At 48.9% G+C, this 27,366-nt stretch overlaps 10 non-coding genes and 1 pseudogene across 10 annotated transcripts; all 11 read left to right on the top strand.

The window, feature by feature from the left end:
- The first annotated feature begins 8,428 nt into the window (after positions 1-8,428).
- Positions 8,429-8,500, top strand: Trnat-ugu (transfer RNA threonine (anticodon UGU)). Its single transcript has one exon. It is a non-coding gene; the product is annotated as a tRNA-Thr (tRNA).
- Positions 8,501-8,585: 85 nt separating this feature from the next.
- On the top strand, positions 8,586-8,657 carry Trnat-ugu (transfer RNA threonine (anticodon UGU)). The gene has a single exon. It is a non-coding gene; the product is annotated as a tRNA-Thr (tRNA).
- An 85-nt stretch (positions 8,658-8,742) lies between these two features.
- On the top strand, positions 8,743-8,814 carry Trnat-ugu (transfer RNA threonine (anticodon UGU)). Its single transcript has one exon. It is a non-coding gene; the product is annotated as a tRNA-Thr (tRNA).
- An 85-nt stretch (positions 8,815-8,899) lies between these two features.
- Positions 8,900-8,971, top strand: Trnat-ugu (transfer RNA threonine (anticodon UGU)). Its single transcript has one exon. It is a non-coding gene; the product is annotated as a tRNA-Thr (tRNA).
- An 82-nt stretch (positions 8,972-9,053) lies between these two features.
- Positions 9,054-9,125, top strand: Trnat-ugu (transfer RNA threonine (anticodon UGU)). The gene has a single exon. It is a non-coding gene; the product is annotated as a tRNA-Thr (tRNA).
- Positions 9,126-9,210: 85 nt separating this feature from the next.
- Positions 9,211-9,282, top strand: Trnat-ugu (transfer RNA threonine (anticodon UGU)). The gene has a single exon. It is a non-coding gene; the product is annotated as a tRNA-Thr (tRNA).
- An 85-nt stretch (positions 9,283-9,367) lies between these two features.
- Trnat-ugu (transfer RNA threonine (anticodon UGU)) lies at positions 9,368-9,439 on the top strand. The gene has a single exon. It is a non-coding gene; the product is annotated as a tRNA-Thr (tRNA).
- Positions 9,440-9,524: 85 nt separating this feature from the next.
- Trnat-ugu (transfer RNA threonine (anticodon UGU)) lies at positions 9,525-9,596 on the top strand. The gene has a single exon. It is a non-coding gene; the product is annotated as a tRNA-Thr (tRNA).
- An 85-nt stretch (positions 9,597-9,681) lies between these two features.
- On the top strand, positions 9,682-9,753 carry Trnat-ugu (transfer RNA threonine (anticodon UGU)). Its single transcript has one exon. It is a non-coding gene; the product is annotated as a tRNA-Thr (tRNA).
- Positions 9,754-17,242: 7,489 nt separating this feature from the next.
- LOC125946582 (uncharacterized) lies at positions 17,243-18,246 on the top strand (annotated as a pseudogene).
- A 6,266-nt stretch (positions 18,247-24,512) lies between these two features.
- LOC119459819 (small subunit ribosomal RNA) lies at positions 24,513-26,327 on the top strand. Its single transcript, XR_005193820.1, has one exon. It is a non-coding gene; the product is annotated as a small subunit ribosomal RNA (ribosomal RNA).
- The last annotated feature ends 1,039 nt before the right edge of the window (positions 26,328-27,366 follow it).

The following is a 27,366-nucleotide window of genomic DNA, read 5'->3' as shown; positions in this document are numbered from 1 at the left end:
TTTAGTGGCAGATTTTTTTTGCGATAAGGATTTTCGTTTCATTTGTGTCTACTCACCAAATCTTAAAACAGACCGGCGATCCTTCTTTGAGCGTCTTGAAGCGTACGTAAACTGTGACAAGGTGGTAATACTGCTGGGTGATTTTAACTGTGTATGCACTGCTGACGATCGCGCAAGATGTTCACACGTTCGCGATAAGAGTGCTGAATTGCTAACTGCAGTGGTGCACGATTACGACTTGGAAGACATCGGTAGTGACTTCGCCAGTGGTACTCACCCGCAGTTTACCCACTTCCAGCGTGATAGCCACGCTCGGCTAGATAGATTATATGTGTCAGCCGAATTGGTGCCCTTGTGTAGTGAATATGATGTGCAACCAATTGCATATAGCGATCACTGCTTGATAACTGCCACCTTTGGGAAAAGACAGGTTAAACACACCTTTAACTGGGACCTCTGGAAATTGAACGCGCAGTTGTTGGATGACGATGCTTTCGTTGATGCTGTTGTGAAGGAACTAGAAAGCCTGATTTCAGTCCAACTAGCAAGCGTCGCCATTAAATGGGAAGATTTTAAACAGAAAGTTAAATCAATGGCTATTGAAAGAAGCAGTATCCTTCGGCATAACTTGAAACAGGCAGAAACAAACCTTCGCCAGCAACTGCAATTTTTCATCAGCATGGAAAGTCTCCAGCCTGGTTTGTATACTAAGGAAATAAAGGAAGTAAAAACTGAACTCGAAAGGATAGACTCCGAGAAGTACAAAGCGGCCGTTGTGCGTTCAAGGTCTGAGAAGCTGTGGGCGGGAGAAGCGCCAACAAAACGAGCCCTCTCAGACGAGAAAAGGTGCGCGTGTCGGAAGGAAATCCGCCAGCTAGCTAAAGGCAATGACATCACGTCCGACCAAAACGACATCAAGCAAGGGATCGCCGATCACTTCAAAGCCTTCTTGAGTCAACCACGTGAACCTAAAGATGGCTACCAGATGGAATTCCTTTCATTGATGCCAAGGCTAGATGAAGAAGTTAAGACACGGCTTGAACATCCCATTACCCTGAGTGAGATAGAGTGCGCAATAGACGAGTTGGCCCCCGGTAAAGCACCTGGGCCTGATGGCTTAGGGGCCACTTTCTATAAAACTTTTAAGTCTGCGCTGGCTCATGTCCTCCAACTAGTTATTAGCGAAGCGTACGACCGAAAAAGATTGCCTTGTCTTTCACAACATCGCATATCGTACTGATCCCGAAGAGTGATGATGAAAAGAAACGTTTGTTGCCTGGCTCATACCGCGCGATAACTCTAGCCAACGTTGACTATAAAATATTCACGAAAGTTTTAGCAAAACGACTGCAAAGTGTCATCAAAACATTGGTAGGGCCGCACCAGACTTGTGGCATTAAAGGCCGCAGTATTACCACAAATGTACACGTGGCTCGAAGTGTGCTAGAGTGTTGCGATGCGATTGGCGATTACGTCGCGATGATGCAGATCGATTTGGCAAAAGCCTTCGACCTCGTCTCGCACAAGGCTCTTGTATGCATACTTGAACACACGAATGTTGGCAGTGTGATAACGGAAGGTGTCACGATGGCGTACAAAGACTGCTTAACGCGAATCATTGTTAATGGGGAGCTCACGGACAGCTTTCGTGTGCTCTCGTCGGTGCGTCAAGGATGCCCGCTTTCGCCCCTTCTGTTTGCTGCTTATCTCGAGCCACTCTGTTTGGCCATTAAATACAACGAACGCATAACAGGCTATCGACTACAGGCAGCACATGTAAAAATATTGGCGTATGCCGACGACATCGCGATTTTCTGCACAGATAAAGCCAGCATTAAAGAGGCAACTGCTGTAGTCGAAAAATTTTGCGATTCAGCTGGAGCCCAGATAAATTGGGATAAAAGTTATGGCTTCTCGAATGGGAGTTGGGAAAACACGCCGGAGACCTTTTCTCGATTGAATTGGTCAAAGTTACCTACACAGTACCTGGGGCTGCCTCTCGGAAGTTACCGTGAGGCCGAACCGTACTGGCTCGACCAAGTTTCGAGAGCAAAGGAAAAGGCTGACGGTTGGAGAGGAAAGCAATTGTCAATGTTTTCAAGAGCCACTGTTTGCAACCTCTTTTTAGTTCCTAAGATATGGTATGTTATGAATGTGTTGTGTGCTGCGCGGGTAAGCGTACAAAAAATTCACCGCATTTTCGCTACTTTCATTTGGGCCTCTACCTGGGAGAGGACGAGTCGAACAAACTTGTTCCTCCCGGTCAAGAAAGGTGGGCTTGGTCTGGTTCACTTGTTTTTGCGACAAATTGTGTCACGCTTTGTGTTTCTGTGGGATCAAAATGATCTCTTTCTTCGGGCACTAATACAAGTACGGCTGGGTAGACTTTTCCGGGATTTGTTGTTTCGTCGGCTCAGAACATGCCGGGAACCTTGACTGGGTACCTGCGTGAAGTGGTGCTGGCGTATAGGATGTTGAATGTGCGTTTTTCGCAGCAGTATCTGTCCACCGTTACAAAGAAAAAATTGTACAGAGATCTTGTGGACACGATCCTACCTGTACCTTTGTACCGTTCGCCACACCGTGGAGGCACCGGAAAGGACGTTTTAAAAGGAGTCAAGAAAATGCCAGTACGGCCATCAACTAAGTCTTTCTTTTTCAAATTACATACAAACACACTTCCCCTTAAGACCTGGCTTTATAGCAAGGGCATTTTCATCCCCTGGACAACCGACTGCTTTTTATGTAAAAAACCAGAAACAATAGAACATGTTTTCCTAGATTGCTGGGACCCGATCTTTCACTGGGACGTCCTGCAGAGAACGCTGTAGAAACAGTTACCTCTGGACCCGTATGGAATACGCTCCTTGCCAGTAGATTCCTCAGAGGAAGTACCGTATGTCCTCATTATGGTCCTGGGCCTCCACGCGATGTGGAAAACTCGCATGCAATTTGAACATGCAGACATCGTTGTGGTACCGGTGCGAGAACACTTCATTGAGAGTGTTGTTTACGTGAGAGACGCGTACAAAGTACTGCCTGATCCACCACAATGGATGTCTGTACTCGATGAAATGGTGTCACTGAAAAGATTGTAGTACTGTGCTAGCCAAAGTGTGGTTGGCACGTTTTATCATATTGTAACTCTTGATTTTGTGTGTCGAAGACGGCAATAAAGAAAAAAAAAGCCGCTATAGCTCAGTGGTAGAGCACTGGTCTTGTAAAATAGGGGTCGTGAATTCAATCCTCACTGGTGGTATTGTTGCTTCTTTTATTGTCGCGCTTTGTCTACAAATAATAAAAGCGCTACATGGCTGAACCTCATTTGTGCGGCATGCTTCGTCGCCGCTATAGCTCAGTGATTCCACTTCCGGCTTCCGAAGCGAACGGTTGTGTAAGCATGTGCTCCCTCGGAGCGGATACAGCGCCCAATGGCCACGGAATCAGGTCCTCTGACAATCCGGCTGAAGATTATCAGGTTGTTTTGCCGCATCTGCCCACAGGTGAATCAGTTTTGAATACCGTTTTTTTTTTGCACGGTTGCCTTAAGGCAAGGCCTTTTCGATGCGAGCATTTCCGCGATGCACTCGCCCGTCTTTCGCTGCTGCCGGAGGTGGTTGCCCTCGGGGCATACCAAATGAATCACCTGTGGGCAGTAACGTTCAAGGACGAAGAGGGAAAAAAGAGGATACTGGCTGCAGACGCCTTCAATGTCAAGGACGAGCGCTGTATGGTTATAGACCCCTGCGACCTAGGCGTTCGTCTGAAGCTTTACTGGCTACTTCATGGGGTACCAGATGACGATGTTCGAACTGCACTTGCCGCCTTCGGAAAGGTGACAGTAATCAACAGAGAAAAATGGAAGGTAAAAGGCTGCTTCGATAAAGGGTCGACAACGCGGTCCGTAACGTTGAAGTTGAAGGTGGGCGTTACCATCGACGATCTGCCTCATCAGCTGCGTGTCGGTGAAGACTTGGCACTCGTTCATGTCCCAGGCAGAGCTCAGCTCTGCCTTCGATGCCACGGCATCGGTCATATACGTCGGGAGTGCCGTGTTCCACGTTGCGGGCTCTGTCGTCGTTACGGCCACGACGAGACCCAGTGCGTGCGCTCCTATGCCAGCGTAACAGGCCCGGCGCGGAGGGATTTGGTTTCCGAGCACTTGATGGATGCAGCAGATGCAGAAGATGCCACGCGAGGTCACGGCGAAGATGGGAAGGCGGAGGCCCCAAAGCCTCTACAAACACCATGTGATAACGTCAAGGAATTGAGTCGCGAGAAAGACCCTGCGCGTGTTGCTACCGCACCGAGCCCAGAAGCGCTAAAAGAAGACGCAATCAAGACCCAAGGCACCGACAGCACTCTTCCTGAGAACGCGAAAGCCACTGAGGATGCCATCACCGTGGTCGACATGGCAGAAACTGGCAGCAGTCCTGTAAAGAGGACGCGAGACGAGACTGAGGACACCATTGCGAGTGGCGTTTCAGAGACAACCGGGGAACCTCCCACAAAGGCTGCAACTTCCAGACGCCAGTCTTTCAAGCCAGTGCCAAACCTTACGACAGACCGACGGACTAATTCCACGCCGCCGCCTTCTTAGCGACGGCTACCCTCTTTTTTTTGTACAACCCCACTCCTGTTTTTTTTTTCTCTGGAAGTGCAGCGACCATGGAGCCTACTCTCACCGCGAGTGGGCCTGGATGTTTGACGCGAAGATGTGAGTAGGCTATTGGCAATATTTCCTAATAGAGATGGCAGCTAACTTTAAGCATGCCCTGCGTGTCGCGACCTTCAACACGAGAGGCCTTTCTGCGCGAAGAAGACAATGTCAGCTAAATCAAATTCTTTTAGAAAATGATATTGATGTGTTAGCGGTCCAAGAGACCAAAATCGAGAGTGAAGAACTAACTGATCGAATGGTTGAAGTCTTTCGCAACAGATATAATGTGTGTGTGAGTCATGCCGTTGGGAGGGCTGGTGGCTGTGCTATCTTTATTCGAAAGAGCCTTGGAATCATTGAATCTGTGTCCTCTTGTGACAATGGCCGACTAGTTGTTTGTGATTTTCTTTATGCTGAAATTCCCTGGCGAGTAGTTTGTGTCTATGCACCGAATAGAATGTTTGAGCGAGAAAGTTTCTTTAGTACCATGTGACCCTGTCTAGAGTGCGAAAGAAGTGTGTTATTGCTTGGTGACTTCAATTGCGTATGCAGACCCGAAGATAGATCCAATAGTAAAACTTATCGAGATAAAAGTGCAGAATTATTGCATCGAATGATTGAGGATAATGAACTCGAAGATGTAGCTTTAGTGTTGACGCATGAAGACCAGGCAAAATACACCCATTTTCAAAATGTATCTCATGCCAGATTAGACCGAATTTATGTCCCTTTTGAGTTAGTGTCTTTATGTTCCAATTATGAAACGCAGCATGTGAGCTTTAGTGATCACTCTTTAGTCATGCTTACCATTGGTACAAAGAAAAAAGTGTCAAAGTTTAACTGGGAATTGTGGAAATTCAACAACAAATTACTACAGGATGACTTTTTCGTTGCAAAGAATCAAGGAATATATAGATAACATGCGGTTGAATCAAACATACAACTTTATGCTGGTGTGGGAACAGTTTAAATGCGACTTCAAGGTCGCCGCATTGGAAAGAGCAAGTGTTTTAAGGCAGAAAGAAAGGCAGCAAGAAAAAGAGCTGCATAGCGAGTTAGATTACATGGTTAGCGTAGAAAATGCTAAGCCTGGGCTGTTCTCGAAAGAAATAAAAGAAGTAAAGACGAAGCTCGAGACCATAGAAGCAGAAAAGTATCGTGGCGCAGTGATAAGGGCGAGGTCCGAGCGGCTTTGGTTGGGCGAAACGCCCACCAAACGAGCGCTATGCGACGAAAAGAAACATGCAGTATCAAAAGAAATTAACGAAATCAGTTTTCGGAATGACTTTACTCAAGATGGTGAACTGATACAGCTTGCCTTTGTTGAATATTATAGAAGACTATTTAGTCATAAAACATGCGATACTGAACGGTTTCTAAGCGATTTTCTGCCGCTTATGCCTAAGCTTTCTGACGAAACAAAACAGTCACTGGAAAGGCCAATAACAGTCGCGGAAGTTGAGCAGGCGATAGACGACCTCAGTCCTGGAAAATCTCCTGGTCCAAATGGTCTCGGTGCCGCCGTGTACAAGTTCTTCAAAAGAGACATGGCGGAGTCCCTACATCGAGTTACAGAAGAATGCTACGAAGAAAAACTAACACCCCCGTCCTTTCGAACATCCCATGTGATCCTGATTCCGAAAACTAATGACCCGGTGAAACTGCTTTCTGTGGAAGCATACCGACCAATAAGCTTAACGAATACTGATTATTCATACAACGATAGGACGCAACACATCAAGGAAAAAATACAGGTGAAAGGAAAGAGCGTCTTGAGGATGACGCTCTTTCCTTTCACTTGTATTTTTTCCTTGATGTGTTGCTTCCTATCGTTGTATGAAGAATGTACCAACTAGCCCAACAACAAGTTTTATTATGAATACTGATTACAAGATCTTTATGAAAGTTTTGGCTCGCCGTTTCCAAAGTGTTATCAAGTCCCTTGTAGGTCCACATCAGACTTGCGGAATTAAAGGAAGAACAATTCTTACAAATATTCACGTAGCAAGAACGGTTCTCGAATGTTGCGACGCTATGCAGGATCGAGTTGCAATGGTTCAACTGGATTTGAACAAGGCTTTTGATAGAGTTGTGCATGAAATTCTGTTCCTCATCCTGAAGCACGTCAATGTAGGATCTGTAATTCTAGATGGAGTGAAAATGGTCTATGATAAGTGTACAGCGAGAATTGTCATCAATAAGAAACTAAGTGAAATGATTCGTGTTGAAACATCTGTAAAACAAGGCTGTTGTTTGTCATCCCTCCTCTTTGATCTTTACCTGGAACCATTTTGTTTAAAAGTACTTGCAAATCCGAGTATTCGAGGCTACACTTTCTTCAACAGTGAAGTTAAAATCCTCGCTTATGCGGATGTTATAGCTGCATTTTTCGCAAATGAAGAAAGCGTGTACGAAGTTGTAGAAGTGGCTAACAATTTTTGTAGTGCAACAGGAAGCACTGATAAGCTGGAATAAATGTCTTGGGTTCTGGCATGGCAGCAGGGAGAGTGCTCCAGACATGATGTGCAACATAAAATGGAGCACAACTCCCGATAGCTATCCAGGAGTTCAACTGAAACACTATAAGGACAGCAAAGACTACTGGGCAGATGAAGCAAGAAGAGTTAAATTACAAACAGAAAATGGGGAGGTCATAATTTTTCTTTGTTTTCAAGAGCAGCCATTTGTAATGTGTTTTTGATAGCTAAAGTGTACTATGTGCTCCAGGTGTTAAGCATGACTAGGGTTTCTGTACAAAAACTGCACAGAGTGTTTGCAGTCTTCATCTGGGGGTCGACTTGGGAGCGCATGAGTCGTTGCAACCTATTTCATAAAGTTAAAAACGGGCGCTTGGGGCTATCGCACCTGTTTTTTAAGCAGATTGTGACGACGTTTTTCTTCTTGCGTGATCAAGCTGACGTTTTTCTTCGAACTGTAATCCAAGTGCGATTACGAGATTCCTTGCCAGACTACGTTGTATCAACTTTTTTTTCGGCCAGCGTTGTTATCTGGCTACCTACGGGAAGTTGTAGCGGCTATGCAGATTCTTAACGCCATATTTTCCTATGAATACTTAACGTCTGTGACACGTAAGCGATTGTAAGAAAGACTTACTTGATGTTTTTTTTGCCAATTCCTGTGTACCGTGGGCTGTACCAGCTGGGCTCAGAGCGCGACGTCCTCAAGCGTGTTAAGCGAATGCCAGTGAAAGCCTCAATGAAATCCTTTTTTTTTCAATTGCATACCGATACCCTCCCTGTAAAACCATGGCTGCAGAGCAAAGGCCTCTTCGTTCCATGGTCTGTAAACTGCCTAATACGTAGAAAACCGGAAACAATTGAACATCTTTTTCTTGATTGCCATGACGCGATGTCCCTATGGGATGTGCTTCAAAGAACCTTAAAAAAGACCTTACCTTTAAGCGCTTTCGGAATTCGTTACTTACCTTGTGTGGAACCAGAGGGTGTACCAAGTGATATGTTTATGGTGACGTGTATGCACAGTGTCTGGCGAACAAGAATGGACGTCAGACATGCGCATTTGAGTCCAAGATCGGCAAGAGACTATTTCATTGAAGCTGTTATCTACATACGAGATGTATACAAGGCACTAGATCATCCTCCAGAATGGATTACTGTTTTTGATCATTTGGCCACAATCAGGCCATTTTAAAACACACGAACTAGCCGAGTGGCTAGGGATTTTCCTTTACTTTTTGTTTGTAATTGCTGTATCTGTGAAATGTTGATCACAACATAATAAAAAAAAGCCGCTATAGCTCAGTGGTAGAACACTGGTCTTGTAAACCAGGGGTCGTGAGTTCAATCCTCACTGGTGGCATTGTTTCTTCTTTTATTGTCGCGCTTTGTCTACAAATAATAAACGCGCTACATGGCTGAACCTCATTTGTGCGGCACGTTTCGTCGCTGCTATAGCTCAGTGGTAGAGCACTGGTCTTGTAAACCAGGGGTCGTGAGTTCAATCCTCATTGGTAGCATTGTTTCTTCTTTTATTGTCGTGCTTTGTCTACAAATAATAAACCCGCTACATGGCTGAACCTCATTTGTGTGGCACGTTTCGTCTCTGCTATAGCTCAGTGGTAGAGCACTGGTCTTGTAAACCAGGGGTCGTGAGTTCAATCCTCACTGGTGGCATTGTTTCTTCTTTTATTGTCGCGCTTTGTCTACAAATAATAAAAACGCTACATGGCTGAACCTCATTTGTGCGGCACGTTTCGTCGCTGCTATAGCTCAGTGGTAGAGCACTGGTCTTGTAAACCAGGGGTCGTGAGTTCAATCCTCACTGGTGGCATTGTTTCTTTTATTGTCGCGCTTTGTCTACAAATAATAAAAGCGCTACATGGCTGAACCTCATTTGTGCGGCACGTTTCGTCGCCGCTATAGCTCAGTGGTAGAGCACTGGTCTTGTAAACCAGGGGTCGTGAGTTCAATCCTCACTGGTGGCATTGTTTCTTCTTTTATTGTCGCGCTTCGTCTACAAATAATAAAAGCGCTACATGGCTGAACCTCATTTGTGCGGCACGTTTCGTCGCCGCTATAGCTCAGTGGCAGAGCACTGGTCTTGTAAACCAGGGGTCATGAGTTCAATCCTCACTGGTGGCATTGTTTCTTCTTTTAATGTCGCGCTTCGTCTACAAATAATAAAAGCGCTACATGGCTGAACCTCATTTGTGCGGCACGTTTCGTCGCCGCTATAGCTCAGTGGTAGAGCACTGGTCTTGTAAACCAGGGGTCGTGAGTTCAATCCTCACTGGTGGCATTGTTTCTTCTTTTATTGTCGCGCTTCGTCTACAAATAATAAAATCGCTACATGGCTGAACCTCATTTGTGCGGCACGTTTCGTCGCCGCTATAGCTCAGTGGCAGAGCACTGGTCTTGTAAACCAGGGGTCGTGAGTTCAATCCTCACTGGTGGCATTGTTTCTTCTTTTATTGTCGCGCTTTGTCTACAAATACTAAAAGCGCTACATGGCTGAACCTTTTTTGTGCGGCACGTTTCGTCGCTCCTATAGCTCAGTGGTAGAGCACTGGTCTTGTAAACCAGTGGTCATGAGTTCAATCCTCACTGGTGGCATTGTTTCTTGTTTTATTGTCGCGCTTTGTCTACAAATAATAAACGCGCTACATGGCTGAACCTCATTTGTGCGGCACGCTTCGTCGCCGCTATAGCTCAGTGGGATTCTGCTTCCGGCCACCGAGCGTGACGGACGTAAGATGACGCGCTCCGTAGGAGCGGCTTCAGCGGCCAGAGCGGCCGCGGTAACAGGATTTCCACCTCGGACTGCGAGTATCAAGTTGTTTTGCCGAGTTTGCCAACAGGGCGTTTTGTTGTGAACACAGTTTTTTTACAATGTGATATCAGGGCCCGCCCATACCGGGTGGAAGATTTCCGCGATGCGCTCGCCCCGTTATCGCTCCTGCTGGAAGTGGTGGCTCTCGGGGCCTACCGTATGAGCCATGTTTGGGCCGTGATCTTCAAAGACAACGAAGCTGTGAACAAGATCGTCAGTGTTGGTGAGCTGCAGGTCAAGAAGGGCCGATGCCTCGTCATTGACCCCGCCAACCAGGATGTACGCTTGAAAGTGCATTGGCTGCTGCACACCGTTCCTGACGAGGACGTGCGTCTTGCCTTCGCGCCGTTTGGAAAGGTCACGGACGTCGCCCGCGACCGGTGGCGGGTGCATGGCGTGGCTGATAAGAACTCTACCACAAGACTGGTTACGCTCAAGTTGAAGCCGGGCGTAATGCTTGACGACCTCCCGCACCAGGTGAGCGTCTCCGGCGAGCTGGCTCTCGTGCTTGTGCCGGACAGGGCCCCTCTCTGCCTGCGCTGCCGCGGAACGGGCCATATTCATCGCGACTGCCGCATACCGCGGTGTGGTGCGTGCCGACGCTTCGGTCACGAAGAGAGTCAGTGCGAGCGGACGTACGCTAGCGTGACCGGACCCATGAGCAACGACGACAACTCCGCCCTACTCATGGACGAGGCGGATATGGAAGACACATCGACCACGGCTAACGAAGCAGCTGGCGAGGTGGCAGAGTCGGAGGCACGACTTCAGAAACAAGGGCAACATGTCAATGAAGCCGTCGCCACTGAACAACAAGAGCAAGTAGAGGGCACTGGAGCCATGCCGAACCGTGAGGAAGAGAGCCCACCTGATCCGGGAGCGGCCTCCACCCCCCCTGAACATGAAGACATGGACACCCATACCGGGCTTGCCAACTTGCAGGCGGGGAAACGTCTGCGCGACCAGACCAATAGCCTGGCTACGACGCAGGACAGCAGCGGCGGAGACGAGCCACCGCCCAAAGCACCAGGTATGAGGAGACCAACCTTGATGCTGCGGCCGAACATTACGGCCGATCCACTGCAGGCGGGTAAACCGCCTCCGGAGTTCTGTGCTGTGTTTTGCTTGAGGCGGGTTGGGGGGTTCGTGAGTGCAATGGCCGTCACCCTGAGCGCTATTCTCTTGGATATGTGTCAGGAACGAGGGCCCGAGTTGCATGTGAGTGTTGTTTTCGAGAGGTCGGGTTGTGTTCCCTTTTGTGGCATTCGACGCGGTTATCGGCCCGTCATTATCAACACTCGTCCGTGCGTAACTGTGATGGGCACCAGTCTACCGTGTAGTCATGGCAGCTAATATCGAAGGAGCGCTGTGTGTAGCCACGATAAATGTACGAGGGCGCGGTGCAAGAAGGCGGCAATGTCAGCTAAGTCGCCTACTCTTAGATAATGAATTGCATCTTCTGGGAATCCAGGAAACCGAAATATAGAGCCAAGAGCTAACCGACAGAATGGTGTCCAATTTTCGTGCGCACTTCGACGTGTGTGTTTCTCACGCTGTTGGTGGATCAGGTGGTTGCGCTATATTCATTCGAAGAAACTTTGGCGTTTGTGTGAAATCAGTGTTTTCGTGTGAAACAGGTCGCCTTTTATTGGCTGATTTTTGTTATTGCGATATGGATTTCCGAGACATTTGTGTCTACGCACCGAATATTGAAACAGACCGGCGAATCTGCTTTGAGCGACTTGAAGCCTACGTAAACTGCCACAAGGTGGTCATACTGCTGGGGGATTTTAACTGTGTATGCACTGCTGACGATCGCGCAAAAGTTTCACGCTTTCGCGATAAGAGTGCTGTATTTCTAAATGCGCTGGTGCACGATTACGACTTGGAAGATATCGGTAGTGTCTTCGCCAGCGGTACCCACCCGCAGTTTACCCACTTCCAGCGTGATAGCCACGCTCGGCTAGATAGATTATATGAGTCAGCCGAATTGATGCCCTTCTGTAGTGAATATGATGTGCAACCCATTGCATATAGCGATCACTGCTTGGTAAATGCCACCTTTGGGAAAAGACAGGTTAAACACACCTTTAACTGCGACCTCTGAAAATTGAACGCGCAGTTGTTGGATGACGATGCTTTCGTTGATGCTGTTGCGAAGGAACTAGAAAGCCTGATTTCAGTCCAACTAGCAAGCTTCGCCATTAAATGGGAAGATTTTAAACAGAAAGTTAAATCAATGGCTATTGAAAGGGGCAGTATCCTTCGGCATAACCTGAAACAGGCAGAAACAAACCTTCGCCAGCAACTGCAATTTTTCATCAGCATGGAAAGTCTCCAGCCTGGTGTGTATGTTAACGAAATAAAGGAAGTGAAAACCGAACTTGAAAGGATGGACTCTGAAAAGTACAAAGTGGCTGTTGTGCGATCAAGGTCTCAGAAGCTATGGGCGGTAGAGGCGCCAACAAAACGAGCCCTCTCAGACGAGAAAAGGTACGCATGTCGAAAGGAAATCCGCCAGCTAGCTAAAGGCAATGATATCACGTCCGACCAAAACGACATCAAGCAAGGGATCGCCGATCACTTCAAAGCCATCTTGAGTCAACCACGTGAACCTAAAGATGGCTACCAGATGGAATTCCTTTCATTGATGTCAAGGCTAGATGAAGAAGTTAAGACACGGCTTAAACATCCCATTACCCTGAGTGAGATAGAGTGCGCAATAGACGAGTTAGCCCCCGGTAAAGCACCTGGGCCTGATGGCTAAGGGGCCACTTTCTATAAAACTTTTAAGTTTGTGCTGGCTCATGTCCTCCAACTAGTTATTAGCGAAGCGTACGACCGAAAAAGATTGCCCTTGTCTTTCACAACATCGCATATCGTACTAATCCCGAAGAGTGATGATGAAAAGAAACGTTTGTTGCCTGGCTCATACCGCCCGATAACTCTAGCCAACGTTGACTATAAAATATTCACCAAAGGTTTAGCAAAACGACTGCAAAGTGTCATCAAAACATTTGGTAGGGCCGCACCAGACTTGTGGCATTAAAGGCCGCAGTATTACCACAAATGTACACGTGGCTCGAAGTGTGGTAGAGTGTTGCGACGCGATTGGCGATTACGTCGCGATGATGCAGATAGATTTGGCGAAAGCCTTCGACCTCGTCTCGCACAAGGCTCTACTATACATACTTGAACACACGAATGTTGGCAGTGTGATAACGGAAGGTGTTACGATGGCGCACAAAGGCTGCTTAACGCGAATCATTGTTAATGGGGAGCTCACCGACAGCTTTTGTGTGCTCTCGTCGGTGCATCAAGGGTGCCCGCTTTCGCCCCTTCTGTTTGCTGCTTATCTCGAGCCACTCTGTTTGGCCATTAAATACAACGAACGCATAACAGGCTATCGACTACAGGCAGCACATGTAAAAATATTGGCGTATGCCGACGACATCGCGTTTTTCTGCACAGATAAAGCCAGCATTAAAGAGGCAACTGCTGTAGTCGAAAAATTTTGCGATTCAGCTGCAGCCCAGATAAATTGGGATAAAAGTTATGGCTTCTGGCATGGGAGTTGGGAAGACACGCTGGTCCCCTTTTCTCGATTGAATTGGTCAAAGCTACCTACACAGTACCTGGGGGTGCCTCTCGGAAGTTACCGTGAGGCCGAACCGTACTGGCTCGACCAAGTTTCGAGAGCAAAGGAAAAGACTGAGGGTTGGAGAGGAAAGCAATTGTCAATGTTTTCTAGAGCCACTGTTTGCAACCTCTTTTTAGTTTCTAAGATATGGTATGTTATGAATGTGTTGTGTGCTACGCGGGTAAGCGTACAAATATTCACCGCATTTTCGCTACTTTCATTTGGGCCTCTACCTGGGAGAGGACGAGTCGAACAAACTTGTTCCTCCCGGTCAAGAAAGGTGGGCTTGGTCTGGTTCACTTGTTTTTGCGACAAATTGTGTCACGCTTTGTGTTTCTGCGGGATCAAAATGATCTCTTTCTTCGGACACTAATACAAGTACGGCTGTGTAGACTTCTTCCGGGATTTGTTGTTTCGTCGGCTCAGAACATGCCGGGAACCTTGACAGGGTACCTGCGTGAAGTGGTCCTGGCGTATAGGATGTTGAATGTGCGTTTTTCGCAGCAGTATCTGCACACCGTTACAAAGAAAAAATTTACAGAGATCTTGTGGACACGATGCTACCTGTACCTTTGTACCGTTCGCCACACCATGGAGGCCCCGGACAGGACGTTTTAAAAAGAGTCAAGAAAATGCCAGTAAGGCCATCAACTAAGTCTTTCTTTTTCAAATTATATACAATCACACTTCCCGTTAAGACCTGGCTTCATAGCAAGGGCATTTTCATCCCCTGGACAACCGACTGCTTTTTATGTAAAAAACCAGAAACAATAGAACATGTTTTCCTAGATTGCTGGGACCCGATCTTTCACTGGGACGTCCTGCAGAGAACGCTGAAGAAAGAGTTACCTCTGGACCCGTATGGAATACGCTTCTTGCGAGTAGATTCCTCAGAGGAAGTACCGTATGACCTCATTATGGTCCTGGGCCTCCACGCGATGTGGAAAACTCGTATGCAATTTGAACATGCAGACATCGTTGTGATACGGGTGCGAGAACACTTCATTGAGAGTGTTGTTTACGTGAGAGACGCGTACAAAGTACTGCCTGACCCACCACAATGGATGTCTGTTCTCGATGAACTGGTGTCACTGAAAAGATTTTAGTACTGTCGCTAGCCAAAGTGTGGTTGGCACGTTTTATCATATTGTAACCCTTGATTTTGTGTGTCGAAGACGGCAATAAAGAAAAAAAAGCTATAGCTCAGTGGTAGAGCACAGGTCTTGTAAACCAGGGGTCGTGCGTTCAATCCTCACTGGTGGCATTGTTTCTTCTTTTATTGTCGCGCTTTGTCTACAAATAGTAAAAGCGCTACATGGCTGAACCTCATTTGTGCGGCACGTTTCGTCGCTGCTATAGCTCAGTGGGTGCAAGAAACAAAAATAGATAGCGAGGAACAAACTGACCGCATGGTGCTGCCTTTCCGAGCTAGGTACGATGTTTGTGTTGCTCACACATTCGGCACATCAGGTGGATGTGCTATTTTCATTAGAAACAGTTTAGGAATAGTTGTTGAGAATGGTTTTGTGTGCCAGAGTGGTAGATTTGTTATAGCCGATTTTTCAATGTCAGATTCTGGTTGGCGAATAATCTGTGTATATGCCCCTAATGCCGAAAATGAACGAGACGTGTTTTTTGAACGGCTGAAGCAGTACTTGATGTGCGAGAGACAAATAATTATGCTTGGAGATTTTAACTGTGTTTGCTCAGTGGCTGATCGTGACAAAAATGTTCCAGTAAAAGAAAAGAGCGCCTCGCGCTTGATCGCAATGGTACAAGAGCATAATTTAGAAGATATAGGACAGGTGTTGTCTAATGGTACCCGGCCAGTTTTTACACACTATCAGCGACGCGAGACTGGATAGGATATACGTTTCATTGCAGTTAGTACCAGCATGCCACAGTTATATCGTTAAACATGTGTCATTCAGTGACCATTGTTTGGTGTTAGTCACTCTTGGGACGCGCAAAGAGGCTTCACGCTTTAATTGGAAGATGTGGCTGTTTAAGTACAAGCTGCTACATAATGAATCGCTCGTTGAGTGCGTAAAGGAAAAGTTCGGACAGCTATTTGCAAGACACGATGACGTGATAGAGTTGTGGGAGCTTTTTAAAGAAGAAATAAAGATTTGTGCAATAGAAAAAGCTAGTGTGATGAAGTACGAAGAAAGAAAAAAGGAGAAAGAAATACAACAAGAACTGGACTTTATGTACCGAGTAGAGGCCGATAAACCTGGTACGTTCGCAAAGCAGATCAATGAACTTAAGAGTCAACTGGAGCTTATCGACGAAGATAAGTACAGAGGAGCGGTGATCCGAGCAAGGACGGACAAGCTATGGCTCGGCGAAACGCCCACAAAGCGAGCCTTTGCAGACGAAGAGGCTCACGCAAGGCAAAACGTAATTCGGAAAGTAAGTTATAAGAATGAAGTCACCGACGAACAAGCTAAAATACACAGAGCGTTCCTCGAGCACTATAGCGAACTATTTCGAAGAAGTAACGATGTCCCGGAAGAATTCGAACGCGAGTTCCTGGCCAACATGGCAAAACTAGATGACGTAGACCGTGAATATCTGGAAGAACCGATCAGCCAAAAAGAAGTTGAATGATGCCATTGAGGATTTAGCTCGGGGGAAGTCTCCTGGACCTGACGGGTTGGGAGCGGCTTTCTATAAGGCCTTTAGAAAAGATGTGAGCCTCATTTTATTTTTGGTATTTAGTGAGGTGTATAGGCGAAAATATGCACCCCCGTCATTTGGGCGGTCGCATAGAGTACTCATTCCCAAGACGGAAGACTCAGAAAAATTGCTGTCAGTTGGGTCTTACCGCCCAATAGCGCTGACTAACGTTGATTATAAAATCTTTACTAAGATCATGGCAAAGAGGTTACAGCGAGTTATAACACGAATTGTAGGACCGCATCAGACGTGCGGAATCAAAGGAAGATCAATCTACACAAATATTCACATTGCTAGAACCATTCTGGAATGCTGTGATGCGTGGGGTGAACATGTAGCATTGCTTCAACTTGATCTACAAAAGGCGTTTGATCGTGTATCACATAACGTTCTTTTTTCAGTTCTTCAGTATGTAAATGTTGGCTCGGTGCGCTTCGATGGAGTAAAGATGTGCTATGCTAATTGTACCGCTAACCTTATAATAAATAAGGAAGTAGGTGAGAGCTTTCACGTACGCTCAAGTGTGCGCCAGGGATGCCCTTTAAGTCCTCTACTATTTGCGTTGTACCTCGAGCCATTCTGCAGAAAGATTCTTTATAACAACAGTATTGTAGGTTTTCGTTTACAGTCAACGGAAGTAAAGCTGCTTACATACGCGGATGATATTGCTTTGTTTTGTAGCGATAAAGAAAGTGTCGCGACCGCGGTAAAGGACGCTTTATCTTTTTGTAAAATGACTGGTAGCGTGATAAACTTTGATAAGTGTTTAGGGGTGTGGCATGGAACATGGCAAAGCACCCCACCCATCTTTTTGAATGTTAAGTGGACCGTTGCGCCGACAAAGTATCTCGGGGTGCCGCTTGAGCACTATAAAGAGGCGGGGCAATTCTGGGAAAATGAAACAATGAAGGTGCAAGAAATAGCAGTTAAATGGGGTGGTCGTTAGTCTTTCGATGTTTGCCCGCGCGACGGTCTGCAACCTGTTTGCCGTTGCCAAAGTGTGCTATGTATTGCAAGCATTGTGTATGACTAGAGTTCACGTGCAACGTTTGCATCGGGTGCTGGCAGTGTACGTATGGGGATCCAATTGGGAGCGAACGAGTCGAACAAACCTATTTCGATCTGTCAAAACAGGGGGCTTGGACTGGCGCATCTGTTCTTGAAGCAGATAGTGTGTCGTTTTGCCTTTTTAAGAGACCAAAAAGACCCTTTCCTGGTTAGAGTGATGCAACTGAGACTAGGTACGGCCCTTCCTGAATTCATTGTATCTAGCAGTGTTAACAGTGGCCCTATGAGTGGATATTTGAAAGAAGTGATATGGGCATTCCGGTTTCTGAAGGTGCGCTTCTCAATGGAGTACCTCAGCCACGTTCCCAAAAAACGTCTCTATAAAGATCTAATTGACGTGGTATTGCCAGTGCCGCTGTATAGATCGATGTTCAGTGTGGGTAGTGAAAGAAACGTCCTAAAAAGGGTAAAACGTATGCCTGTCAGGCCATCGGCAAAGTCTTTCTTTTTTCAGCTGCATTCCAATACACTACCTGTAAAACCGTGGCTTCAGGAAAGAGGTATTTTTATCCCCTGGTCTGTGGATTGTTTACTATGCCACAAGGAAGAGACAATTGAACACGTATTCATAGACTGCTGGGACGCCGTTTTCCACTGGGACGTCATGCAGCGAACTATAAAGAAAGACTTGCCCATAACACCCTATGGCATCCGTTTTCTTCCGACGGAAAATGAAGGAGGAGTGCCATACGACATGTTTATGCTATTAGGGTTGCACAGCCTGTGGCGCACCCGAATGGCTGTTAGACACGCTGACATAAATGTTCGAAGTACTCGTGAATATTTTATTGAAAGTGTCTGTTACATAAAAGAAGTGTTCGATGCGCAAAACGAAAAGCCAGAATGGATTAGTGTGTTAAACGAGCTTGTGAACCTTAGGCGGTTTTAAAATCTCGTGCACACCAAAGACTGGTGGGCACTTTTACCAATTGTGAAGTGTCGAAATTCTGACTGTATCTTGCAAAAGGCAATAAAGAAAAAAAAAAAAAAAAAAAAAGTGTTTGCTCAGTGGGTATAGCGTTTGGCTACTGAGCGCGAGGTCATGGGATCGAATCCCAGCCACGGCAGCCGCTTTTCGTTGGGGCAGAAAAAAAAAATAAACCGTGCACTAAGGTGTAGGAGCACGTTAAAGAACCCCAGGTAGTCTAATTTATTTCGGAGTTGTCCACTACGGCGTGCCTCATAATCAGACCGCGGTTTTGGCACGCAAAACCCCAGTATTATCTGTTTTTTTTTTTTTTTTTTTTTACGCAAAGAAACAGGTGTGTTTGCATTGAAGGGCGCCCGAAAAAGCGTTTGTTCCAATTACGCGCAGCAAGGACGCTTTATGATGGGGAAGGCAGATGGCTGGAAGGTGCACGTCCTCATCGTTTCTAAACAATTTCTAAACAAAATTGGTCTCACTGTCCCTCCAATAATACCAAGTGGCTCGAGGCTTCGTATTGCATATTAACTGAAAGAATTACACTCACGTTAAATGCCGCAAAAGGACCAAGCGGGGCACTTGCTTCGCGCAGGTGCATTCGCCCAAATTTTATAGCTATAGCCCGCATGCAGCTACAAAATCCGAAATCGCATCAGCAGGGGCGGGACGCGCAAGCAGTGTTTCACGCAAATTTGAAGCATAAATCGCAGCGCTACCGAGGCCAAAGTGGTGTATCAATTCGGACGGACGCTTTCCAGAACGCTAGTAGCCGTTCAAACAGGGCGCACAGTTAAGAGATGGCGCTGACAAAGCGGCGAGCGCCCGTGTTGAGAAAGTCCTAAACAACATTAGCCGGGCGGCGCGTGCAAGCGACGTTCCGTGCAACTTGTCCGTGGTAATATCAAAAGCGGCTCTCACGTTTTCCTTGAATCGGTGAGCCGGGGCACCGTGGTGCACGCGAGAGCTGCTTTCATTATTATCTACATCAATATCTCGAAACTGTTGTCATCCCGAGAATTCGTTTCGAGTGGATCCGCCTTGCAAACTCCACGGCTACAATTTGTACATTCCAACGTGGTCCATCAGGTAATTAGTTAACCTAATTAGTGACTGTTTCATTATTATTCGGCTAAGCATTTCAATTGCTTGTGCAAGTAATGTCCGCCACTTAGAGCAGACCAGCTCATGAACTAGACTTGGGCATTCTGCCACAGGCACTATTGAAGAGTTTTTGAAAGTGTTCGCTGAAGCCCCCCGTATATATATATGCGTGTGTGAGTGACTGTGTGTGTGTGCACGCAATATAGTAGCACATAAGCTCAGTCACGTGGGGTTATTTCACATTTCGCGGGCTTTCAATAAACGCCGGAATAATTCACCACACTGGATGTGTGTGGCTGCAAAAAAAAAAAAAAAAAAAAGATGGGTCGTTTTAAAATGCCCTCAAGAACAAACGAAACGTAATTGGCCCTAAAGTGAATAATAAACATTTCCCGCAATTAATCCTTATTGATTAACTAATTTGGCGCAACATAAAACTTACCATAAGGAGCGTCACATGACAGCAAAACATATGTCATTGGTTTCATTGAGTTGTGGCTGCCCGCTGTCAATAAAATCATCGGTTCTAGTCACATAAAAAGCCTGTATAAATGTATGTATGTACGTATATACACGCACGCACGTACGCAAGCACGCACGCGCGCGCGCACACACACACACAGGAGCGCCCACACTGAAAGAGTCAAAATCACGTCATGGATGTACGGAAATAAGAACGCCGAAGTGCGTCATAGCGTAAGAAAGCTGGAACACTTGTTTAAATAATATCAGCGGTGGCCAGTGACTGTTGATATGGATGCGAAAACACGTTACCGCCATCTATCTACGGAAATAGCAAGCGCGAAGTCCGTCGCCATTGCGTAAAAAACCTAGACGGCGCAAGGTAACACTCGATTTCATGATGACAGTGGCGGCCGGGGAATAAAAACAGCTCGAACCTCTTGGCAAGAAATACAAAAAAAGAAGAAACAAAAAGTGGCTTGCTTTATTAAACCTTGTCTCTGACAGTGAATAAACAGCAAAGCAGTTACAACTAAACTGAGAAAAAAAAAGACAGCTAACAAAAGCAAGTACACAAAGAAACAAACCAGCCGTGTTTGCTCAGTAGGTATAGCGTTTGGCTAGTGAGCGCGAGGTCATGGGATCGAATCCCAGCCACGGCAGCCGCTTTTCGATGGGGGCGAAATGAAAAAAAAAAAATAAATAAATAAACCGTGCACTAAGGTTTAGGAGCACGTTTAAGAACCCCATATAGTCTAATTTATTTCGGAGTTGTCCACTACGGCGTGCATCATAATCAGACCGCGGTTTTGGCACGCAAAACCCCAGTATTATCTGTTTTTTTTTTTTTTTTTACGCAAAGAAACAGGTGTGTTTGCATTGAAATGCACCCGGAAAAGCGTTTGTTCCAATTACGCGCAGCAAGGACACTTTTTGATGGGGAAGGCAGATGGCTGGAAGGTGCACGTCCTCATCGTTTCTAAACAATTTCTTAACAAAATTGGTCTCACTGTCCCTCCAATAATACCAAGTGGCTCGAGGCTTCGTATTGCATATTAACTGAAAGAATTACACTCACATTAAATGCCGCAAGAGGACCAAGCGGGGCACTTGCTTCGCGCAGATGCATTCACACAAATTTTATAGCTACAGCCCGCCTGCAGCTACAAAATCCGAAATCGCATCAGCAGGGGCGGGAAGCGCAAGCAGCGTTTCACGCAAATTTGAAGCATAAATCGCAGCGCTACCGAGGCCAAAGTGGTGTATCAATTCGGACGGACGCTTTCCAGAACGCTAGTAGCCGTTCAAACAGGGCGCACAGTTAAGAGATGGCGCTGACAAAGCGGCGAGCGCCCGTGTTGACAAAGTCCGAAACTGCGTCAGCCGGGGCGGCGCGCGCAAGCGACGTTCAGCGCAACTTTTCCGTGGAAATACCGAAAGCGGCTCGCACGTTTGCCTTGTATCGGTGAGCTGGGGCACCGTGGTGCACGCGAGAGGTGGAAACACGGCTTGAAAAGCAAAAATGAGGAATTTCTTTCGGCGCTAACTGCCGCCGGCGGTCACGAGTACGGCCCCATGGAGGTCTGGGTACTTATCGCTGCTATTATATAGAGGTATGCAACCCCGGCCGACATCGTACCACTTTTCAATTTGTGGTGTCCGGGTGCGTTTTGTGCGATTCACGCACTGCGGCGACGTCGGGAATTGCGCCGACGAGTACGCGACCGCTCGCAGAGACAAAGTCCGAAAGCTCGTCAGCCGGGGCGGCGCGCGCAAGCGACGTTCAGCGCAACTTTTCCGTGGAAATACCGAAAGCGGCTCGCACGTTTGCCTTGTATCGGTGAGCTGGGGCACCGTGGTGCACGCGAGAGGTGGAAAGACGGCTTGAAAAGCAAAAATGAGGAATTTCTTTCGGCGCTAACTGCCGCCGGCGGTCACGAGTACGGCCCCATGGAGGTCTGGGTACTTATCGCTGCTATTATATAGAGGTATGCAACCCCGGCCGACATCGTACCACTTTTCAATTTGTGGTGTCCGGGTGCGTTTTGTGCGATTCACGCACTGCGGCGACGTCGGGAATTGCGCCGACGAGTACGCGACCGCTCGCAGAGACAAAGTCCGAAAGCTCGTCAGCCGGGGCGGCGCGCGCAAGCGACGTTCAGCGCAACTTTTCCGTGGAAATACCGAAAGCGGCTCGCACGTTTGCCTTGTATCGGTGAGCTGGGGCACCGTGGTGCACGCGAGAGGTGGAAAGACGGCTTGAAAAGAGAAAATGAGGAATTTCTTTCGGCGCTAACTGCCGCCGGCGGCCACGAGTACGGCCCCATGGAGGTCTGGGTACTTATCGCTGCTATTATATAGAGCTATGCGGCCCCGGCCGACATCGTACCACTTTTCAATTTGCGGTGTCCGGGTGCGTTTTGTGCGATTCACGCACTGCGGCGACGTCGGGAATTGCGCCGACGAGTACGCGACCGCTCGCAGAGACAAAGTCCGAAAGCTCGTCAGCCGGGGCGGCGCGCGCAAGCGACGTTCAGCGCAACTTTTCCGTGGAAATACCGAAAGCGGCTCGCACGTTTGCCTTGTATCGGTGAGCTGGGGCACCGTGGTGCACGCGAGAGGTGGAAACACGGCTTGAAAAGCAAAAATGAGGAATTTCTTTCGGCGCTAACTGCCGCCGGCGGCCACGAGTACGGCCCCATGGAGGTCTGGGTACTTATCGCTGCTATTATATAGAGGTATGCAGCCCCGGCCGACATCGTACCACTTTTCAATTTGTGGTGTCCGGGTGCGTTTTGTGCGATTCACGCACTGCGGCGACGTCGGGAATTGCGCCGACGAGTACGCGACCGCTCGCAGAGACAAAGTCCGAAAGCTCGTCAGCCGGGGCGGCGCGCGCAAGCGACGTTCAGCGCAACTTTTCCGTGGAAATACCGAAAGCGGCTCGCACGTTTGCCTTGTATCGGTGAGCTGGGGCACCGTGGTGCACGCGAGAGGTGGAAACACGGCTTGAAAAGAGAAAATGAGGAATTTCTTTCGGCGCTAACTGCCGCCGGCGGCCACGAGTACGGCCCCATGGAGGTCTGGGTACTTATCGCTGCTATTATATAGAGGTATGCGGCCCCGGCCGACATCGTACCACTTTTCAATTTGTGGTGTCCGGGTGCGTTTTGTGCGATTCACGCACTGCGGCGACGTCGGGAATTGCGCCGACGAGTACGCGACCGCTCGCAGAGACAAAGTCCGAAAGCTCGTCAGCCGGGGCGGCGCGCGCAAGCGACGTTCAGCGCAACTTTTCCGTGGAAATACCGAAAGCGGCTCGCACGTTTGCCTTGTATCGGTGAGCTGGGGCACCGTGGTGCACGCGAGAGGTGGAAACACGGCTTGAAAAGCAAAAATGAGGAATTTCTTTCGGCGCTAACTGCCGCCGGCGGCCACGAGTACGGCCCCATGGAGGTCTGGGTACTTATCGCTGCTATTATATAGAGGTATGCGGCCCCGGCCGACATCGTACCACTTTTCAATTTGTGGTGTCCGGGTGCGTTTTGTGCGATTCACGCACTGCGGCGACGTCGGGAATTGCGCCGACGAGTACGCGACCGCTCGCAGAGACAAAGTCCGAAACCGCGTCAGCCGGGGCGGCGCGCGCAAGCCACGTTCAGCGCAACTTTTCCGTGGAAATACCGAAAGCGGCTCGCACGTTTGCCTTGAATCGGTGAGCTGGGGCACCGTGGTGCACGCGAGAGGTGGAAATACGCCGACGAGTACGCAAGCCACCGTCCAAAACAACGGTCATGGAGCACAGCACCGTGCGTGGCACAACGTTTGCAGAGAAAGTGCGGCAGCGGAAAGCTCGTTCGCCGTGAAAGTCAGCACAGGATGCGCGGTGGTTCAGGCACGTGAATATTCGCGAAGCCGTACTCGCCGCTGGCGAAACATTGACGATCACGACCCTCTTGCGCGGTGTTGGTTTTCACGACTTCGGCCCTGTGCAGCCGACGTAAACTTTCAAAGTTCGTCAAGGTGCGGCACGATTTCCGCCAAATCCCCGTCGAAAATGCCACGAGTACGGCCCCATGGAGGTCTGGGTACTTATCGCTGCTATTATATGGGGGTTGGAGTGCAGTCGCCCCCCGAGTGCGTGCGACCTGGGTGTCTGATATGCGGCGGGCTCCGTGCCCGTCAAGCGTGTCCCCGGAGCCTCTCCCGTGGATCCCTCGGCAATCGTCTGCAGCCTCATCCGCTTGATGCGTTAGGGGCTGGTTGTCGGACGACGCCGTATCCACGATATCGAGGTGTGTTCCGCATCGTCCTCGGACGAGTCAAATAAGAAAGCGCCGAAGGCGCGGGCGTGACCCGTCGCTTGGCGGCTTTGCCGTCTCGGCTACGTTGCAAGCGCCGATCGGTCCACCAGTGCTGCGGGCTGATGGCAAATCCCGCAAGCCGTGACCGAGTCGACGCAACGAATCTATCGAGAGTGTGCGTGCTTCTTGCCGCGTGGCGATACCCAGCCCTGCGGGGAGGGCGCCGTAGCGAGCTCGAACGCCGTCATCTCGGACTGTGCAAAGAGGTGGGCTTTGCAAAAACGAAGCGTGCTGAGGCGCCTGAAGGTGGCCTCGGCGTCGCAACAACGGCGTCCGGCATGGCTGGACGCGCAGTTGAACGATTACCTGGTTGATCCTGCCAGTAATCATATGCTTGTCTCAAAGATTAAGCCATGCATGTCTAAGTACATGCCGAAATAAGGCGAAACCGCGAATGGCTCATTAAATCAGTTATGGTTCCTTAGATCGTTTCTTCCTACTTGGATAACTGTGGCAATTCTAGAGCTAATACATGCAGTGAGCCTGAAGCCCTTTGGGCGACGGGTGCTTTTATTAGACCAAGATCGATCGGGTTTCGGCCCGTATTGTGTGGTGACTCTGGATAACTTTGTGCTGATCGCATGGCCACGAGCCGGCGACGTTTCTTTCAAGTGTCTGCCTTATCAACTTTCGATGGTAGGTTACTTGCTTACCATGGTTGTTACGGGTAACGGAGAATCAGGGTTCGATTCCGGAGAGGGAGCCTGAGAAACGGCTACCACATCCAAGGAAGGCAGCAGGCGCGCAAATTACCCACTCCCGGCACGGGGAGGTAGTGACGAAAAATAACAATACGGGACTCTTTTGAGGCCCCGTAATTGAAATGAGTACACTCTAAATCCTTTAACGAGGATCAATTGGAGGGCAAGTCTGGTGCCAGCAGCCGCGGTAATTCCAGCTCCAATAGCGTATACTAAAGCTGCTGCGGTTAAAAAGCTCGTAGTTGGATCTCAGTTCCAGACGAGTAGTGCATCTACCCGATGCGACGGCTCGGACTGAACATCATGCCGGTCCTTTCTTGGTGCACTTCATTGTGTGCCTCGAGAAGGCCGGTGCTTTTACTTTGAAAAAATTAGAGTGCTCAACGCAGGCGAGTCGCCTGAATAAACTTGCATGGAATAATAGAACAAGACCTCGTTTCTGTTCTGTTGGTTTTTGGAATACGAGGTAATGATTAAGAGGGACAGACGGGGGCATTCGTATTGCGGCGCTAGAGGTGAAATTCTTGGACCGTCGCAAGACGAACTACTGCGAAAGCATTTGCCAAGAATGTTTTCTTTGATCAAGAACGAAAGTCAGAGGTTCGAAGGCGATCAGATACCGCCCTAGTTCTGACCATAAACGATGCCAACCAGCGATCCGCCTGAGTTACTCAAATGACTCGGCGGGCAGCTTCCGGGAAACCAAAGTATTTGGGTTCCGGGGGAAGTATGGTTGCAAAGCTGAAACTTAAAGGAATTGACGGAAGGGCACCACCAGGAGTGGAGCCTGCGGCTTAATTTGACTCAACACGGGAAAACTTACCCGGCCCGGACACTGGGAGGATTGACAGATTGAGAGCTCTTTCTTGATTCGGTGGATGGTGGTGCATGGCCGTTCTTAGTTGGTGGAGCGATTTGTCTGGTTAATTCCGATAACGAACGAGACTCTAGCCTATTAAATAGGTGCGGGGTTCCCAGCACCTTACAACCTTCTTAGAGGGACAAGCGGCTCCTAGCCGCACGAAACAGAGCAATAACAGGTCTGTGATGCCCTTAGATGTCCGGGGCCGCACGCGCGCTACACTGAAGGAAGCAGCGTGTCTTTATCCCTGTCTGAAAAGACTGGGTAACCCGTGGAACTTCTTTCGTGATTGGGATAGGGGCTTGCAATTGTTCCCCTTGAACGAGGAATTCCCAGTAAGCGCGAGTCATAAGCTCGCGTTGATTACGTCCCTGCCCTTTGTACACACCGCCCGTCGCTACTACCGATTGAATGATTTAGTGAGGTCTTCGGACCGATGTCCGGCGCGGCCTTTCGGTTGCGCCGGTCTGTTGGAAAGATGACCAAACTTGATCATTTAGAGGAAGTAAAAGTCGTAACAAGGTTTCCGTAGGTGAACCTGCGGAAGGATCATTACCGGACTGTGAAGGGTGACGATCGTTTCTGCCCCGTGTGGGTGGAGCGGCTCGCTGCGCCCGACGCTTTCCGCCGCTGTCCCCGCTTGGACGCGGGGACGGCTATACCCGAACATGCGCGGGGACTGCCTGAATTCTGAGGGGCGCCCCCGTGCCCAATTTGTTGCGCCCAGCGGCGGTCGGCTGCAACTTGGACGGTTGGCTTTGGCCGCGCCCGTGGGTACAAACGGTCGTAACGCACTTTCCTAGGGTGGGCTTTCAGTCCGCCTCGACGCTCATGCGCGGAATGGGAGTAAGACGACCCGACAACGCTTTGCCCCAGTACGAGAGGAACGGTATGAGGTCGGTCAAGGAACTGGCGGTCGAGAGCTAAAGCTGCCTGCCATCCATCATTCATAGTTGGAACTGGCGGTTGCAAGCGCTCTCCCGTCCTCCGCGGCAAACGCCGCCGAGTCTGAAAGGCTGGCGGCTGCCGGTCGCTTCCTGCGGCGAGTATGGAAGTAACGACCCGACTATGTTGCTGCCCAAGTATCTGAAGGAACGGCGCGGCATTCGGTTCGGTCACGGAACTGGCGGTACGAGGGTGTGGCTCTGCCAAGTACAATAGGAACCGTTGGCCCATAACGCCCTCCCGTCCTCCGCGGCAAGTGCCACCGAGCCGACAGGGCCGGAGGCTGCCGGTCGGTCCTGCTCGTGACGCGCGAGATGTCGAGATCGCGGTTGAATGCGACGACGTTGGCAGGCTATTCGCCGCCGCCGAGGGAAAGGCGGCGCTGCTGCGAAGTACGAGAGGAAACGCGGCTTTGCTACGTCGGACGCGTTCCGCGGTTAACGGACTTGTGCGCTTTGGGAGGCGCCGCACGTCGAAAGAGGATTTACGGACAGACGAGGGACTGAAGTCTCGAAACTTGAACGCACTTGCGGCCAGGCTTGCTGGCTTCGTCTTCCGCCTCGAGTAGAATTGTTGCGGCTCCGGCGCCGAAAGCTGTCCTGGCACATGGCCGAGTGGTTTTGGAGAGCCGCGCGAGTACGCGCGCGGG

Source organism: Dermacentor silvarum, chromosome 7 (assembly GCF_013339745.2).
Source record: "Dermacentor silvarum isolate Dsil-2018 chromosome 7, BIME_Dsil_1.4, whole genome shotgun sequence".
NCBI classification, from domain to species: Eukaryota; Metazoa; Arthropoda; class Arachnida; order Ixodida; family Ixodidae; genus Dermacentor; species Dermacentor silvarum.
The sequence above is the reverse complement of the archived record's forward strand: the minus strand, read 5'-3'. Positions and strand labels throughout refer to the sequence as shown.